At 39.3% G+C, this 17,423-nt stretch overlaps 1 long non-coding RNA gene across 1 annotated transcript; it reads right to left on the reverse strand.

The window, feature by feature from the left end:
- Positions 1-486: 486 nt before the first annotated feature.
- On the reverse strand, positions 487-16,993 carry LOC127046756 (uncharacterized). The gene is made up of 3 exons (XR_007773182.1): positions 16,905-16,993; positions 15,348-15,705; positions 487-2,734 (listed from the first exon to the last, which is right to left on the reverse strand). It is a non-coding gene; the product is annotated as an uncharacterized LOC127046756 (long non-coding RNA).
- Positions 16,994-17,423: the final 430 nt, after the last annotated feature.

Below are 17,423 nucleotides of genomic sequence, written 5' to 3' on the forward strand. Positions count from 1 at the left end.
GTAGGATATATATATAAGACAACCTGTGTGGAATTAAATTATGTCCAGAGGGCTGGCACAATGCCTATACTCTCTTGTATGCCCTATTTGAAGACCCATTAGAGCTAAAGTAGTTTATAGGCCTTATGCTGGTCCTGTTTACAAGAGTAAATGTTATCCTAGAAGCACGGTATTCTAAAATGCTTTAGGCAATCGTGTGTGCAATGCGTGTACATTGAAATGGGAAATAATCTGCCTAAATAACCAACTAGATGCACAGTTACCTGATTGGCATATACAGTCAGTCATTGTGCATGGAAATCAGATGCTCAGTTGTGTGCACAATATTAAAATCAACCCCTTTGTCTTAGTGAGAGCCTATCATTCTCATTTATATACTAATCAACACTTTTTTTTATCCTGATTAGTCAATAATTGTCATTTCTTCAGCTTGTTGCTTGAAGCCTCTAACGAATTTACCCCTGAAAAGATGCAGTTTTAATAATGCACCAGATAAGCAAAGTGATTTAATGGAGGCAAGACTTGTTGATACAGAACAAGCAAAAGCTAGAAGGTCTAAAAGATTTGTAGACCATATTTGCAGAGAAAGTGAAGTTATTACATTACAGAAGCAATTTTAAGGGGGATTAATTACATATTACAGTGATAATATGTAGACAATCATAAATCTATTGTGTACTGAAGTGTTCTTTACATCAGTGTATACATTTGTACTATTGCCAGTTAAACACTTGTTGACGGTTGTGAGATGAGAAAGGTAATAGCCAGCAAGTGATGGCACCTACCAAATGAACCAGATTGCCGAACTCTAAAAAAGCTAAATCTGGAAGGTGAAACTTGACCCTCTGTTTTCTAGTTCTAGACAAAAGGACGTGTCCAGTGTATCTCTAGTTTCCTACCATATTTTGGAGTTTTCTGTTATGCTGATTTTTATTATGGCTTATACAGTTGTCATCTATATCACAATGTTTAATGTGTCCCAAATTGGGTATTACAGTAATTGGAGCAGTATACATCTAAAAATAACGCCAGAATTTTCAAGAGCACAGTACTCACAATCAGGGCCAGATTTTTCAAAAGACCTCAGAATTTTGGGGGCCTAAGCCTCTTTTCACAACCTCTTATTTTGATGCCTAGTAGGAGTATTTTAAAAATCTGTCCCCGGCTGTCAGTGTTGAACACTTGAAGATTTGACCCAGAGCTCTCTTGAAGATTTGGCCCAAAGTCATTCAAATTTCTAAAATTACCATAGCATCAGAAACATTCTTTTTACCTGGGATGGGGATTGAAGATTTACAGTGCATCCCTGCATTGTCTGTTGAAAACATATTTTTTTTTGCTGACCTTTACCACAGTAATACCAAATTTCTGTCTAACAGACAATATGTAATTTTCTTTTTTATGTTCTCCTTTAACATCCACTACATTAATTCTTGAAAAGACTGTTACATTTTTATGTAGCTATATAAATAAAAAATAAGTACAAAGCATTAGCCACAGAATTTCAATGCTCCTTATCTATGCTTACATAAAGAATGCATAATATGTTGAAAGAAATATTTGCTCTAGACCTGAGTCACCAAGTCCAGTTACTATTACAGTTCCCATTTAATAGCAAGTCTCATTGAATGGAAAAAGGAAATTTCTATACACACCAATTTTACACAAATGTGTCAATTTAACATTAGCTGTCATTAATTTTCCCATTTTATCTCAGTTAAAAATCACTTTTTGCTATTCAAACTGCTTTCAAGGGCAAGTTTTTCAGTCCAACCATTGATTATATGTACACATAGTTTTGTGAGGGCAATCATGTGCATCCCAAAATTTGGTATTTGATATACAAATGGTGTTTAACTGCCCAGATTGAACCTCAGGACACTTCTTGCATGCATAAAATATATTTTGCAATTATGCTGACAAAATGTGTGGTACAAATTTAGAAGCCATTTTTGCAGATGTGGCTTTTTCTAATTACTCTAATCAATTTATTGCACGTGATGCTACGCACAAGCAATTTTCAATGTTTTGTTTTTGTTCTAGTTGAATAATTTGTATGTACATGTGCTATAGAACAAAGATTTTAAATGTTCAATATTAAAGACCTGAAAAATTGATTCTGCTTTGATTTAATGCTCAACTTGAGGAAGGTTAAATCGCTTATTGGAAAATCCTGGATAATGTTATAAAATGTTGTGCCAAATTGATATTGCTATTAAGCCGGTCTGATTGTTATTTTATAGTATTATTTACACAAAACCAGTATGGAGAAACTCCCTTCAGCTGAGCTAAACTGGCATAGCTTCACTGATTTCAATAGAGCTATGCCAATTTATGGTAGCTGAAGAACTGACCCTTTCTGTTAAATATTCTTTCTTTTAAAAATTACAATAAAAATAGTAAAGATTGCAATATCTTATCACTTCTATGTTCACTGCATGATGTCAAATCAGTTGTTAGTGACATGTCTCGGGTTATGCATTTAAAAACATGCCATTTCCCTTTGGGTGCTTGACTGCCACCTGCTATAAACCAAAAATCAATATATTTTTATATATATCTCATAACACAAATTGGTATCTCTTGCATCTTTCACTTGGCCCCACAAACCCCCCACCTTAATCCCGATTTCTTTGACTTTATCCCGTTGCCAGAAGCAAAAAGATCCATTATGAATTATCCTGTTGTTGCTGTCTCCTCTTGATTTGTGTTCCACTGATGAGCCAAGATGCTGCTGTGAGAAATTCATAAGAAAAACAAATATAACATAAACTAAATTGTTCCTGAAACTTTTGTTCATAAACAGAACATATGGTGATCTTACTTTTGATGTATAACTTATTTCTATTCATTCTGGATGATCTTTCTTAACTCAATCATCCTACCACTCATAAATTATGAAATCATTAAAAGCTGTATAAATGACGTATGTCAAGTGATAGATAAGATGTATACATTATTATAAGTGGGTTCAAACTGCAAAAATTGGGTTTAGATTTCAAGTGCACTAGAGTTTGTGGATGTTCGTAACCATGATTTTTGCTTGGGCAACTTGCAAAATTTAGATCTGAGTGTGGCTTTCAAACACCTCCAAAGTCTGTGTGTGGGTGTAGATGTCCAACCTAATATCAGTTACAATGCTGGTCTCTTTGTCCATAAGTTCCATAAATGGATTTAGATCATGTTCTGTTTTTTTTTCCTTTGGCACTTGAAATTATAACATTGGGAAGTCCATATGACTTTAAAGGGAAAGATGTGAAGTTCCTTTGTTGATCTATCCCCAGAGCCTTTGATGCTCAAGATTCTGGTGCTTGTGATCTATCAGGCACATGTTTTAGCTACCAATTTTTTTCCTGTGTTGGTTCACTTCTGACTTTTTTTTTTTTCTTTTTTATCTTAAAACACCAAAGGGTGCCCCCCCCCCAAAAAAAAAAACTTCTGGCACACTTGTGTGCCAGGGAATGGAAATAATCTACACTCCACCAAGAGAAAACAGAAAATAAACACTTCGAAATCCATTAGTTTGGCTGAATTTCTTCCAGATTGTCTGAGAAATAGCAAAAGGATTTTTTTTTTTTGTATTTCTGGGTATTGTGCACATGTTCATAGATGATTCTGTGGTGGTTGCAAATAAAGACCTTGAACAGTTTATACTGATTATATTATATGAGAGAAGAAACTTATTGTAATAGGCATCCTTCAAGGGTTAGTTTAGATCTTGTTTTATTGCTAAATATGTAAATGAGCTTGATTTATATAGAGAAGGCATGTTTTGTTTTTTAAGGCAGCCCCTCAAAGCTAGCTCTATTGCTATCTTAAAGGCAGTATACAGGGTTATGTGACTGGTACTATAAAATTAGTTTGCAATATAAAATGCTATTTTACTACTTACATGTGCACACAATGTCATTTGTGGTGTTTTTAATTCTTTGCATGTTTCGTATTCTGTAGTAGTACATTAATGTCTGCAAACAATATATAATTTTTGTAGCTGATAGTTGTGTCAGTATAAGATTACAATCTTGTAATAAATTCCAATAGAATGTCAGCAGGTGGGGGCAGCCCTTTCAAATAGGCCTTGGTTCTGCACTACCCTGATTTTGGCAGCAAAACAACCCAGGACTTGTGGCTATCATAAGGCATGCTGGGAAAAGGCACATGCCACATGAATCCCTCCCTTATCCTAGATGGAGAGTTGGAAGCAGTGTTGGTGGGTTTTTCATGAAAGAGCTGAGGAAAGAGTCTTGGAGACAATGTTTTAGAGAGGCATTTTTTCCTCCTGTTGAAGGAAGTACCTCTGGACATTGAAGCAGCACCTACAGAAATACTAAGGCAAGTATCTGCTGCTTTTCAGGGCCCCAAAGTTGGGACTTCCACTGCAGTAGGTGAAGTCCCTCTCACGCATTCTCCCCATTGTGGTCAGGTGGGTGTTTTGTTATAACTCACTAGTGAGCCTGGGGCCATGCCTGCAGGACAAGTTGGGGCTTCAAAAGAAACTTTTGGGAATAAGGAACCATTCCTGAAGAGGGAGCTGAACTTTTATAGCCAGGTTGGCTTTCACTTAGTTAAGCATCTGTATTGTACTCTGTATATTGTCTTAGCATTGTTCACTGCACAAGACAGTGATCTTGTGGAGATACTGTTTCAGATTATTTATTTTCAAACCAAGAGTAGTTTTTCTAAACTGTTACCCACAAAAAGGGAGATTTGGTACTGAAACTTTACTGTTAAATGTTTTTCATGCAGTAAGTGCAAGAAAATACTTTCACTTGAGGGAAAGTCAAAAGGCTATCTCTATGCTGCTTTATTCCAGTGGCTTAGTCTCACTAGTTTTGTTATGTAGCTGTGTTAAGTGGCCACATTCCTGAGAGAAAAGTGAGAAGGGAATATAATTAAATTGTTTAAAAAATGACTGCACAGTTTAGTCAGAACATAAGAATGGCCACGCTGCATCAGATCAAAGGTCCATCTAGCCCAGTATCCTGTCTTCTGACAGAGGCCAGTGCCAGGTGCCCCAGATGGAATGAACAGATCCAGTAATCAAGTAATCCATCCCCTGTCGTCCATTCCGAGCTTCTGGCAAACAAAGACTAGGAATATCATCCCTGCCCATCCTGGCTAATAGCCTTCAATGGACTTATCCTCCATGAACTTATCTAGTTCTTTTTGAACCCTGTTATAGTCACAGCATCCTCTGGCAAGGAGTTCCACAGATTGTCTGTGTGTTATGTGGAAAAATACTTCCTTTTGTTTGTTTTTTAAACCTGCTGCCTATTAATTTAATTTGGTGTCCCCTAGTTCTTGTGTTATGAGAAGGCGTAAATAACACTTCCTTATTTACTTTTTCCACATCAGTCATGATTTTATATCCCTCCTTAGTCATCTGTTTTCCAGACTGAAAAGTCCCAGTCTTATTAGGGGTATGGAGGAGAGATTAATCATTTTTGTTGCTCTTTATTGAAACTTTTCCAATTCTAATAGATCTTTTATTGAGATAGGGCAACCACATCTGCACACAGTATTCAAGATGTGGGCATACCATGGATTTATATAGAGGCAACATGATATTTTCTGTCTTATTATCTGGCCCTTTCCTAATGATTCCTAAGATTCTGTTCACCTTTTTGACTGCAACTACACATTGAATAGATGTTTTCAGAGAACTATCCACAATGACACCAAGATCTTTGAGTGGTAGCAGCTAATTTAGACCCTATCATTTTATACGTATAGTTGGAATTATGTTTTCCAATGAGCATTACTTTTTGCATTTATCAACATTGAATTTCATCTGCCATTTTGTTGCTCGGTCACCCAGTTTTGAGAGTTCCTTTTTATAGCTCTTCGCAGTCTGCTTGGAACTTAACTATCTTGAGTAGTTTTGTATCATCTGCAAATTTTGTGACCTCATTGTTTACCCCTTTTTCCAGATTATTTATGAATATGTTGAATAGGACTGGTCCCAGTATAGACTCATGGGGGACACCACTATTTACCTCTCTCCATTCTGAAACTGACCATTTATTCCTACCTTTTTGTTTCCTATCTTTTAACCTGTTACCAATCCATGAGAGGACCTTCTCTCTTATCCCATGACTCCTTACTCTGGTAAGAGCTTTTGGTGAGGGACCTTGCCAAAGGCTTTCTGAAAATCTAAATACACTATATCCACTGGATCCCCCTTGTCCACATGCTTGTTGACCCCCCCCCAAAGAATTCTAGTAGAGTGGTGAGGCATGATTTCCCTTTGCAAAAACCATGCTGACTCTTTCCCAACAAATTATGTTCATCTATGTGTCTGACAATTCTGTTCTTTACTATTGCTTCAACGAATTTGCCTGATACTGAAGTCAGGTTTACCGGTCTGTAATTTGCAGGGTCACCTCTGGAGCCCTTTTTAAAAATTGGCATTACATTAGCTATCCTCCAGTGATTTGGTATAGAAGCTGATTTAAATGATATGGTACAAACTACAGTTAGTAGTTCTGCAGTTTCACATTTGAGTTCCTTCATAACTCTTGGTGAATAACATCTGGTCCTGGTGACTTATTGCTGTTTAGTTTAACAATTTGTTCCAAAACCTCCTCTAATCATACCTCAATCTGTGACAGTTCCTCTGATTTGTCACCTAAAATCAGAGCTGGATTTAAATCCAGGTGGGATTTATTTATTTATTTTTAATGTTTTTAAACATGTTAATGCCTCAGAAATAGTTTAGGTGAAGTAGTGATGGCAGTATTCAGCTGGATACAGTTAATTAAAGCGATATTTTTTTTGATCCTCTGCATTTTTGAATAATTTTTTAAATATGAACTGAAAATCAAATACAGAAGTGAAATGAGCATCCATCTTTCTATGGAGAAGAGAGAAGACTCGTAGTATTTTGTATAAATATCATATGTTCCTGAGTGTACCTCTGTGATATTACCCTGAATGCATAGCTAGATCAAAACCAGGTTGTTAAAAGAAACCATGCAGGAAAGGTAAAAAATGATGCAGATAAGAGCATCTCTTTAAACACAATAACCAGGTTTATAGCTATGAAGAAGGATTTCTCAGCCTCCACTCTGGAGACAGGGCTGTTTGGCCAAGACTGAGAAGAGAGAGTACAAAAGGCATTGACCTATTTCAAGTGCTACATTATGGAGAGCAGGGGAGTAGGGGGAGGATGTGCTCAGTGTGCTGTGAGGCTGACATACACAGATTGCACTAAGCTAGGGTTTGCACTAAGCAGGCTGTAACAGAGAGAATCAGGGACACCAAGGTATGTCTTTCTAGGAGCTCTGGCGAAATGTAAAGCATGGAGAAGACCAGTTGTATTTGGAAGTGGAGATGTGGGCCTACCACTTGAAAGAGGTGCACTCAGGGGACTGAAAAAGGATCTCAGAAGAGGCAGCCTATGACACTAACCATGCTAGAACTAATGATCCCTACTGATCACTTTTTGCTCTCTGCACAATCCATAGGCATATTGAGAAGCGATATGGACAGAGCATGGGAACAAGACCAGGAACTCCTGAGTTTTAATCCTGGCTCTGCCACTTAGCTGCTGTGTGACCTACAGGCCAGCCATTCATCCTCTCTGTGTAATCAGTTGTCTGCCTCTGGGCAGGGAGTGTCAAAGGTGAAAAGGGAGGTTGGACTTCACTGCAAAAAGAGATGTGCCCTTATCATGGGTTAGCTAACTCACTTGGGTTAAAATAGCAGTGAGGACATAGCAATTTTTCTTTCAGTGTGAATTAGCAGCTTGATCTCAACTCTGGGCTTCCCTGTTGTCTGTATCTTCAGTTGTTAACTTGACTTAAAAGCAAATTTGCCATGTCTTCACTGCTATTTTAATTTGAATTAGTAGGAGTGTTAAGTACACACATTTCTCTTTTTTGGTAGTGTAGACAACTTTTTAGAAGTCACCTCCTCTGTCTCTGGAGATAGTTTATTGGTAGAGGAAGAGGGGGAGCATCTTGGGAAGTGGGGGAAAGAGTAAAACAGTGTTGAGAACTGATCACAGAACTGATCACAGAAGACCCATGACACATGGAGAGTTGTGTTTGCCATCTGAAGAACAGTTATCCCTGATTCAGATGGAAGAGCAGCAGCACTTTCAACAAGAAAAGTATTTTTCCTGCAAAAAGAGCAGTTTTAATAAATAAAGGGTATGCAGATATTTTACTTTAACTCTGGGTTAGGGGGATAGAAGTAGCATGGTCTATGAATACTTAAGTTCAGAATTAACAGATGAGGTTTCATTAATGTATTTGGGGATTTCATACAACATAAGAACACACAGTGTGAAACAAAATACCAGACAGACAGTTGATGCAAGTTTAATAGTTTTGCATTTACCAGTGGCTAGTATCCTTTCTTTAAAAGAAAGTGAAAAGTAGCTCATCACCCCTCCCATATAATTGACCTGCCTAACTGGGCATGTCTGTCAGTGGAGGAGGAATTGCCTGAATCCTGCAATGATCAGTTTATTCTGCAAATATATTTGATCACCTAATCACTTAAGCCTTGTCTCGGCTTGGAATCAGCTCCTGTTTCAGCGGTTGGTGTTGCTGCACCAATGCAAATTCCAAATGTAGATGGGGAAGCTGGAATTTTCATTAATAGTTTTATCCCTGTTTGAAAGTGGGGCAAGGTCCACTAGTGCAAATCCCAGCTTTTCTTATCTAGACTTTGGGTTTGCATTAGTATGGCTACATCAGTGACCAAAATGGAGGCTGATTCCAAGAGCAGACAAGGTCTCAGAGCCAAACTTTCAAAAGGCACATGCTAAACTTTCCCCTGCATGCACAGCAAAGTGGTAATTGTGCACTTGTACAGGTACAATAGGTAATTGCATATGCATGTCATACCTTTTTGCATACTGATATTTACATGTGTAACTTAAGTGGCTGGTTTTGAAACTTTGGCTTTCATGTTGCTCCAGGGAGAATCATGTTTTTTTGTTTGATTGACACTGAGATATGTTTTTTCTTTGTTGCTGATGGTGGGAGTAATAAATGAGGGAAAGCTGTAATAATTTGTTCCCATGTCTGCAGTAATAAAGTCTGAGTTTTCCATTAAGCTTTGCTCTAGGAAAATCACAATCCCATCTCAGAGTACAAACACTTCCATATGTAATTAATTTAAATATAATATAGAAGGAACAGACCCCAGATGAAATAGACAATTATCTTCTACATAAGTACATTAAACCACAAACTGAGGGCATGCTTTGTCTGGTCTTTGTCTTTCTTTCAGTATTTATCTTTATTTGTGTGTGGATTTTTTTTTTCATGGGCTGTTTTGAATGCCTAAGGGAGCCAATGAAGAAATGTTGTACAAGGAAGAGAAATGCAATAAAATAACTCCATATATTTATCTGGTATGCATGCATTTATGCTTGGGATATTAAGTAGCTGTACTTTAAATCACCAGGAGTTTGGATGTATCAGCAAACAAGTCGTTAAAATCATCATTAAAGTAGGTTAAAAGAAACATAATTTGAGAAAGCTATACTTTAACTTTTTTGATTTGCTGTTTTTTCGGTGGATGGACTGAAGGAGCTGCTGAGCATCAAATATGTCTGAGTATTAACTTCTCAAGTAATAAGATGGCCTAAATAAAGATGTTAAGTATCTATCTCTTCATTCTATGTCTTTTTCCCCTTAATTCACCTCTCCTATCTTGCAGAAATCACAAATTAAGATCAGTGCTGTGATGCTCACTGTTTGAGGATAATTGCTATACACCAGTGGATCTCAAATGTTCTGTGGAGCACTTGCTAGTGGATGTATAGAGAGCTGAGTCTAGCTCTCCTTCTGGTTTCCAGAGCCTGCATCACATTAAAGACAACTAAAATACATCTAATCTTTTTTCTAATAGTACCTTTCTACATAAAGCCTCTGCTATAGCTGTCACAAGAATGTTATACAGTATGATCAGGCCTGAGACCAGAAGTGGAAAATAGATTTCAAGTCCAGAAGGTACCATTGTGATCATTCATTCTGACCTCCTGCATAATACAACCCATAGAATTTCAACAAGTAATTCTACTTTTTTCTGGTTGAACAAGAGTGCATATATAAATATTTTAGAAAGACATCCAGTCTTGATTTAAGACTTCAAGTGATGGAAATTCCACCATTCCTCTAGGTAAGTTGGTCTAATAGTTAATTATTCACACTAAAAAGAAGTGTGCTTTATTTCTAATCCAAATTTTACTAGCCTCAACTTCCAACTATTTGATCGTGTTATGCCTTTGTCTGTTAGATTAGAGAGCCATCTACTCTGACATCTTCTCACCATGTAGATGCTTAATAGAGACCTTGATCAAGTCACCACCTTTTCTTTCTTTTTAAGCTAAATTGAGCTTCTCTAGTCTCTTACTGTAAGGAAGGTGTTACAAACCTCATATGGTTGTTGTAGCTCTTTTCTGGATTCTTTCCAGTTTGTCATAAGTGTAGACACCAGAGCTAGCACAGTAATACAATATGGGTGGGGGGAGGTGGTCCACAAGGACAATCTCCTTGGTGCACTGTATGAAAAAGGTTAACAGCTCCTATCATATGCACCACTGAGTCCTTTAAGATTTATATTATAGTGTAATGGGTCTCTCTGTTTGCACCAGTTGGGTCACGGCTGTGGAAATACAAGTCAGAGTGAGTGTGTTCTAGCCAGCTTTAGAGAAGACAAGGGTGAGAGCTCTCCCTGCATTAAAGTACTGCTGGATATAAAGACATGCTGGTCAGAATTATTCAGATGGTTCAATTTTGTAAAACAAAATATGGGGAAAAAATTGGTGATTGTTTTTTTCCAAAATTATTCTGTCTTTAAAAAGAATATATACATATTCTTCCCCCATACAACATAGGACAGGATTTGGTGCGTCGGTGATTATTCCTCTTTATGCTTCCACAGGCCATGCTGTTACAAAACATGGTGAGATCTTCTATTAGAAGTAGAATTTGTGTCCTCTGGATCCTTTATGCTGAATGTACAGTAAGAATCCTTGTGGAGAAGTTATTGCATCTTAGTAGCGAACATTTTATAAACTGTGAGAACAGTTATTTTAAATCCTCTACCCCTTTTTTGTTATGAAAATACCAAAAGGACCCAATCAACAGTATTATTTGCCTAAAACACAACTGAAAGGAATGTAGTGGGATCATAACACACTTCCAAGCGGGTGATCCAAATTTGGGACTTCAGCTCAATTTGTGCCAGGAGGAGCTGGGGTAGTTTCAGCTACAATCTGCACATCTCCTGCAGGGAAGAAGTGATCATTAACAGTTCCTCCAGTTGACACTAGGAATAGGATTGATGGGCTCTGGAGGATAAGAGTGTGCCATGATTTAGGACATTTTAGGTTGGTAGAAGGATAAAAATGCAGGATCCTTTTGGAGCTTACAGAAAGACAGAATATTCTAAAATATCTTCCTAAACTTCAGAAGAGCAATAGCATGTACAAACAGGCAAACTATTATTTTTTCCCATAGTTCCTGTAAGTTCTGTAATTAAAATGGGCCTTCTGGATTGTCATGGAAGGTCTTGTGTAATACAAATATTAGCTGTTGGGCCAAAACCTTGTGATCCAAGTTTGAGCCTAGAGCAAACGTTTAAGGCCCTGGTATATCATCTTAAAATAAAGACCTACAATCTGTAATTATATGATTCCTGCTTATAATTGAATTATGGTATATAGAGCCTCATGTGTGGTTGGAGAACCATAAAATGAAGCTAAGCAGTTCTTTTACCATCCTGAACAAGAAGAAGAAACCTCTCATAATTCAACTATGGGTACCTCTAGGAACCACATAATTATTCTTTTTATAAACAAAGTGTTCCTTTTTGTAAAACTGTCTGCTGCCTTCTCCCACCCCTTCTCTCTCCTTCCATTTGCAACTTTGGCTTGGAACAGTAAAACAAGTTTCAAATGGAAGAGAAAAGAGTCTGAGAAAAACAACTTGCATGTAAATATTATATAATACATATATCCATGCTCTACACACTGTCCTGGAATATCCAGCAACTCAAGTTCTGTTATTGACAAACTGTCTCTTACTTTCTTAGACCCCCTGTAAAGCAAATCTCATAGTTTGTCGGTGTGCTGCAAGTGTCACCACTTGCTGATGCTATGCAAGTAGGTAGAGCTGCTCTAGTGACACTGAAGGGAAGAATTATTGGAGCAGTAGAGCAAACCCATGAACCTATGCAAAGAAGTAGTCATTAGAGCATAAGAGAAACTTCTTTGATGATTCAAAAGGCTCCTTAAGAGGTGGAGAAAAGAAAAAGATTTGTCACTCTCTCCAAGGCAAGAATTTCTTCTGGGAATTGAACAGGTGTAAAAGGATTAAAGAGAAAAAAGTAGGGAAGGTAACATAAGAGATTTCAGTTGGAGTTTACAGTAAAGGAAGAGGCAGTTATGAGAAGAAGGGAAGGAATAATTTATATGGGGCATGACTCCAATTGTTTGTAATATGAAAAAATTAAAGACAAGTTTAGAATCGGGAACTATAATTCTCTCTTAGGAGTGCTGGTACCTCAAACTTCATTTGTGTGTTTTATGGTGTCACCACCAGACCCCCTTAGTAAAATTATATCCCCAGATGTCTGTTTAATTTTTTGTGTTATAAAAAAGCAGTTGCAGCTCTGCTATAGTTAAAGTTAAGACTGTTTTCCTGTTTAAAGCTTGACGTTTTAAGTGCTCTAAAATCTATATGGCTATGTGGATTACCCTTGAAATTTGTGTACCTCATGGGGGTCCAGAGTAGGGTCAACCATCCAAATATAGGTCCATTTGGCTAAGGGGTTCATACCAGCTGGATAGCTCAAGGGGTTAAGAAATGGACCTTCAGGCCTCACCCAACCAGCCAGTGTCAGTTTGGATTCCACTGTGGGCAGAAATCTGGTAAAGGTAGGAAGGCATATTGCTAAAATCTGTCTCTGTTGGGGAGTGTATGTTTATTTTTGTGGAATATAAAGACAGTATTTTTATAAAAACAACCAAGATTAAATGTGTGAGTGCTTGCTGGCAGGAGAGGGGCATTTTGGAGGGTGAAGGAGTTGGAGGAATGTGGTGAGAGTGTTGCAGCTGCATCAAGGGGAGAGGTACTATGGGGATGGGGGTAAGGGAGATGAAAGGGCTTGTGAGGGGAGGGACCCTGAGAGGGGGAATGGGGGAGAATAGAGGCAGGGTTTCCTGACAGCCCCACATTCTCCGCTTCTGCCAAGATGTGTGCACACCAGAATCTGGGGCATCCCTGCCCCTCTAGGGAGACCTGAGCCCCTCTTCCTACCTCCTGGTGTGTGTGCCAGGATCTGGGAGCCCCTACCCCCATGGGTATCAGAACCCCCTTTCTTGTCCCCCTGATGTGAGCTAGGTTCTGGAAGAGGCTTGTTTTTTCTGGGGGTGTCTGAACTCCTTTCCCTACCCCTGCAATGTGAGCTGGAATTTGGGGTGCCTTGTCCCTCTAAGGGGGTTCAAGCCATTTTCCCTGCACCTCTCTTTTGAGCCAGTATCTGGGGAAGCCCTTTCCTTCTGGGTGGGGAGCTCAGAACAGGCATACAGGACATCGGGGAGCATGCACCAAGAAAACAGTATTCTTGCCACTGAAGAGGAATTGAGTGGGGACATACTTGAGACATATCCGAAACTGTCCAGCACTGGGTAGGAGGGAAGGAAACACCCACTGACATGAATGGAGCAGTTCACGGGTCTCAATTATTGTTTCAGGCTGTATTAATCTCTATTGAGTATTCACTTTCAGATGAGAACATCTTGCTGAGATTAATAGTCTTCTTAAAACCTTTCTGAGCATGCTATCCTGATGATAGCTGTATGGAGCCCTCTGCCCCCACTCCCTTCCCATTTTACCTCTAATTTCATACAGTGGAGCACCATCTCTGCTCTAGTTAAGGTGGGGAAGCCTTTCCTGTTTAAAGGACTAATCTTCTAAATGCTCAAAAATCTGTGTGCCTTCACAGATTGTCTTGAAATATTCTATGTCTCATGGGAGTGTAGTGTAGTGATATTATAATGGGGTAATTTGAGCCTGGGGTTCGTGAGATACAGCCTCTCAGAAAAAAAAAATATCATTACATTCACAGATTCTAGCCATTTTGAAATTTGAAACCCACCCAGGGCAGAAATCCAAATGAACTGGAAAATTTGGAAAAAATTCTGCTTATTTCAAGGATTTGGTATTGCTAATCTTTTGTTTAGGAGACATATCCATGTAGAAAGGAATATTTAGAAGACTCTGAAACTATTTTTGAAAAGAACATAAATTACACATGCAAATATTCATGGAGGGGAGGGTTGATTAGGGATGCAAGAATAGGTGAGAACTGGAGGACAAGGGGTTTGGTTTGCAATGAAGGATAGGGGATATGGCGGGGGAAGGATGTCAATGGGAATTGGTGGTAGGGTAGGGAAGAGGGATTGTGGGGCTCAGGTAATGTGTAGGCTAGGAATTAGGGGGTTTGGAAGGGAGAGGATAGGAGGGGTTGGAGAATATGAGGAATAGCAGATGAAATTGTGCATTTAGAGGTAGAGTAGGGGCTGTGAACCCTGAATTCTCTCCTTCCATGTACTGGGATCTGGGAGACCCCACCCCTGTGCATGGGTCTGAGCCCCTATGCCACTATTTGTTCTGAGATCTGAGACTTACTCCTCTTGGGGTGCCTGAGCCCCTCTCCCTGCTCCTCCATGTGAGCTGGGATGAATACATGTGGAGGGACATGAAGGTTATGCAGATTTAAACATCTGAAATCCACAGAATGAATAGTTAAAGTATACATCACCCCTATGTGGGGTAGTGAGCAGACTGACCAGTGTGTGTGGGGGAAGGGGGAGGGACCCAGTTTGGTGGATGGGTAGCATGGGTGGACCTGGGCCATGGCTGGAGAAGCCTGGCTAAAGCAGGGACAGGAGTCCCAGGTGGGGATAAATAGTGGGAGGAAAGTGGAGAGGGGCCCCACTTAGTGTGCAGCTCAAGCTATGTAATGAGGGTATCATGGGGGGAGTAACTTCTTATGTCAATGGTTTCTACAGTGCTAACTAATGAGTTAACGGAATGAGATGGGGAGGGGAAGGGGAGCTGGAAATGTTAGCAGGGAGCTACACGTTGTGAGGCAGAGGGTGACTCTCTCATGCATCAAGTTACTATAACCACCATGTAATAAAACCGTCAAGCTTTTGGGCCATAGACCCTGGATGAGATTTCTCTCATCAGCCCTTGTTAGCCTATGTATTGCAAATATTTCAAGGCAGGACCATTATCCCCATTCCAGTCTAACAAAATGTGGAAGGAGCACTGAGGAATCACATAGCAACCACATGCCTAGGGCGGGACTATTCCTACCTCTGGCACTGGCCTGTTGGGTGACCTTGGGTAAGTCGCTTCATCTTTCTGTGCTCAGTTTCCCATCTGCAAAACAGGGTAATGATGTGAAGTTCTTTGAGAGCTACTGATGAAAAGCACAGTATAAAACCTAGGTCTTTTGATTATTACATAGCCACCATAGCATATCCACTGCAAACCTAAACACGAACTACAACTGCCCAAAAGACCACTAACTCCTGCCAACAAACATCTCTCTTTCTCTGTTTTAAAAAAAACCTAGGAAATGGAAAACAAATGAACCAACTTTTAATGCAGAGTTAAAGTTGCATGATGGTAGCTTGTGCTCTTCCAGAATGTAGAGTTCAGCAGGACACCTCTGAAAACCAGGAAATAGAGAATTAAGGTAAATGCAAGCACTGAATATCACACTTGTAATATTTAACAACCACTTCATTTCCTTTTACAAACCTTTCACACAGGACACCAATTAAATCTATACTTTCCACAACCCATCTTTAAATCCACAGACTACTCTCACATCCCACCTCACTACTGACAATACGCAGTGCACAACCGTTGATACAACCTAAACAATTCTCTGTTGAAATTATGCAGATTGGAACCTCAAGATACCCATGCACCTCTTTTCTTTGATTAACATAAGAACGGCCGTACCGGGTCAGACCAAAGGTCCATCTAGCCCAGTATCCGTCTTCTGACAGTGGCCAGTGCCAGGTGCTCCAGAGGAAATGAACAGAACAGGTAATCATAAGTGATCCATCCCCTGTCACTCATTCTGGCAAACAGAGGCTAGGGACACCATTCCTGCCCATCCTGGCTAATAGCCATTTATGGACTTAACCACCATGAATTTATCCAGTTCTCTTTTGAATGCTGTTATAGTCCTAGCTTTCACAACCTCCTCAGGAAGGAGTTCCACAAAAGGAGTTCCACACGTGGGAGAACTCAGATCTCCTCCAATCACAACCACAGCTCTTCCAAGTTGCTCCAACTTAGGTTCTGTTAATCAAAGAAAAGAGGTGCATGGGTATCTTGAGGTTCCAATCTGCATAATTTCAACAGAGAATTGTTTAGGTTGTATCAACGGTTGTGCACTGGGTATTGTCAGTAGTGAGGTGGGATGTGAGAGTAGTCTGTGGATTTAAAGATGGGTTGTGGAAAGTATAGATTTAATTGGTGTCCTGTGTGAAAGGTTTGTAAAAAGAAATGAAGTGGTTGTTAAATGTTACAAGTGTGATATTCAGTGCTTGGGCATTTCCATTCTGTCCAGCGGCACCTTAATCAAATAATCAGTGCTTAAAGTGAATTCAGAAAGTGTTCAACATCCTACTTCCTAAAGATGAGTGACAAGTATGTTAAGGGTAAAATTTTCAAGTGCCTAACTCCCATTGAAAAATCAATGGGAGTTAGGCATTTAAATTACTTAAGCACTTTTGAAAATATCTTAAGACATTTGAGGCTCATGAGATGTTTTGAGTGACTATTTGAGTTGTCCCTGTCTCAGTTTTGTCAAAATTTAGATCTTATGAAAACAGGCTGCTTTCTAAAATTTACTTTCTTCTTCCGTTCAGGCCAGAAATACTGTGGAAACATTGCTTCTTTCGATACAGTCACACTTCCACTCCCGGTCACCCTGTCAGAACCAGGACCTTGCGGCATGTAAAGATGATCTGTGGGGGAGGGAGGAGGAAAACAGTATTTGACTTCTTAAAATCTCACCCAAGGTTTGGTTAAGATTTTGTTCAAGATATGGGCACACTCAGGACGGTTCCCATTTGATCCCAACATGTTTGCCAGTCCCTGCCCTAAGGGCCAAAGCCTGCTCATTGCAGTAGCTCCGTCCTGTTAAATCAGCTTCTTTTAGACTCTCCTCCAGTCATTTATAAACGGTTCCTTTAAACAGTCTGTGTGCAAGTTTGTCTCCAGGTGCATAGGCCTGAAATCTTAATATGCAACCTTTTTTCATAAACAATACAAAGAAGTTGACAGGTCTGAAAGGGGCTTATGTGAAAAGATAATTAAGTGCTTTAGAGAGTGTCAAGAGTCAATAGCTCAGCACTGTCAGCACTCTTG

Source organism: Gopherus flavomarginatus, chromosome 3, assembly GCF_025201925.1.
Source record: "Gopherus flavomarginatus isolate rGopFla2 chromosome 3, rGopFla2.mat.asm, whole genome shotgun sequence".
Lineage (NCBI taxonomy): Eukaryota > Metazoa > Chordata > Testudines > Testudinidae > Gopherus > Gopherus flavomarginatus.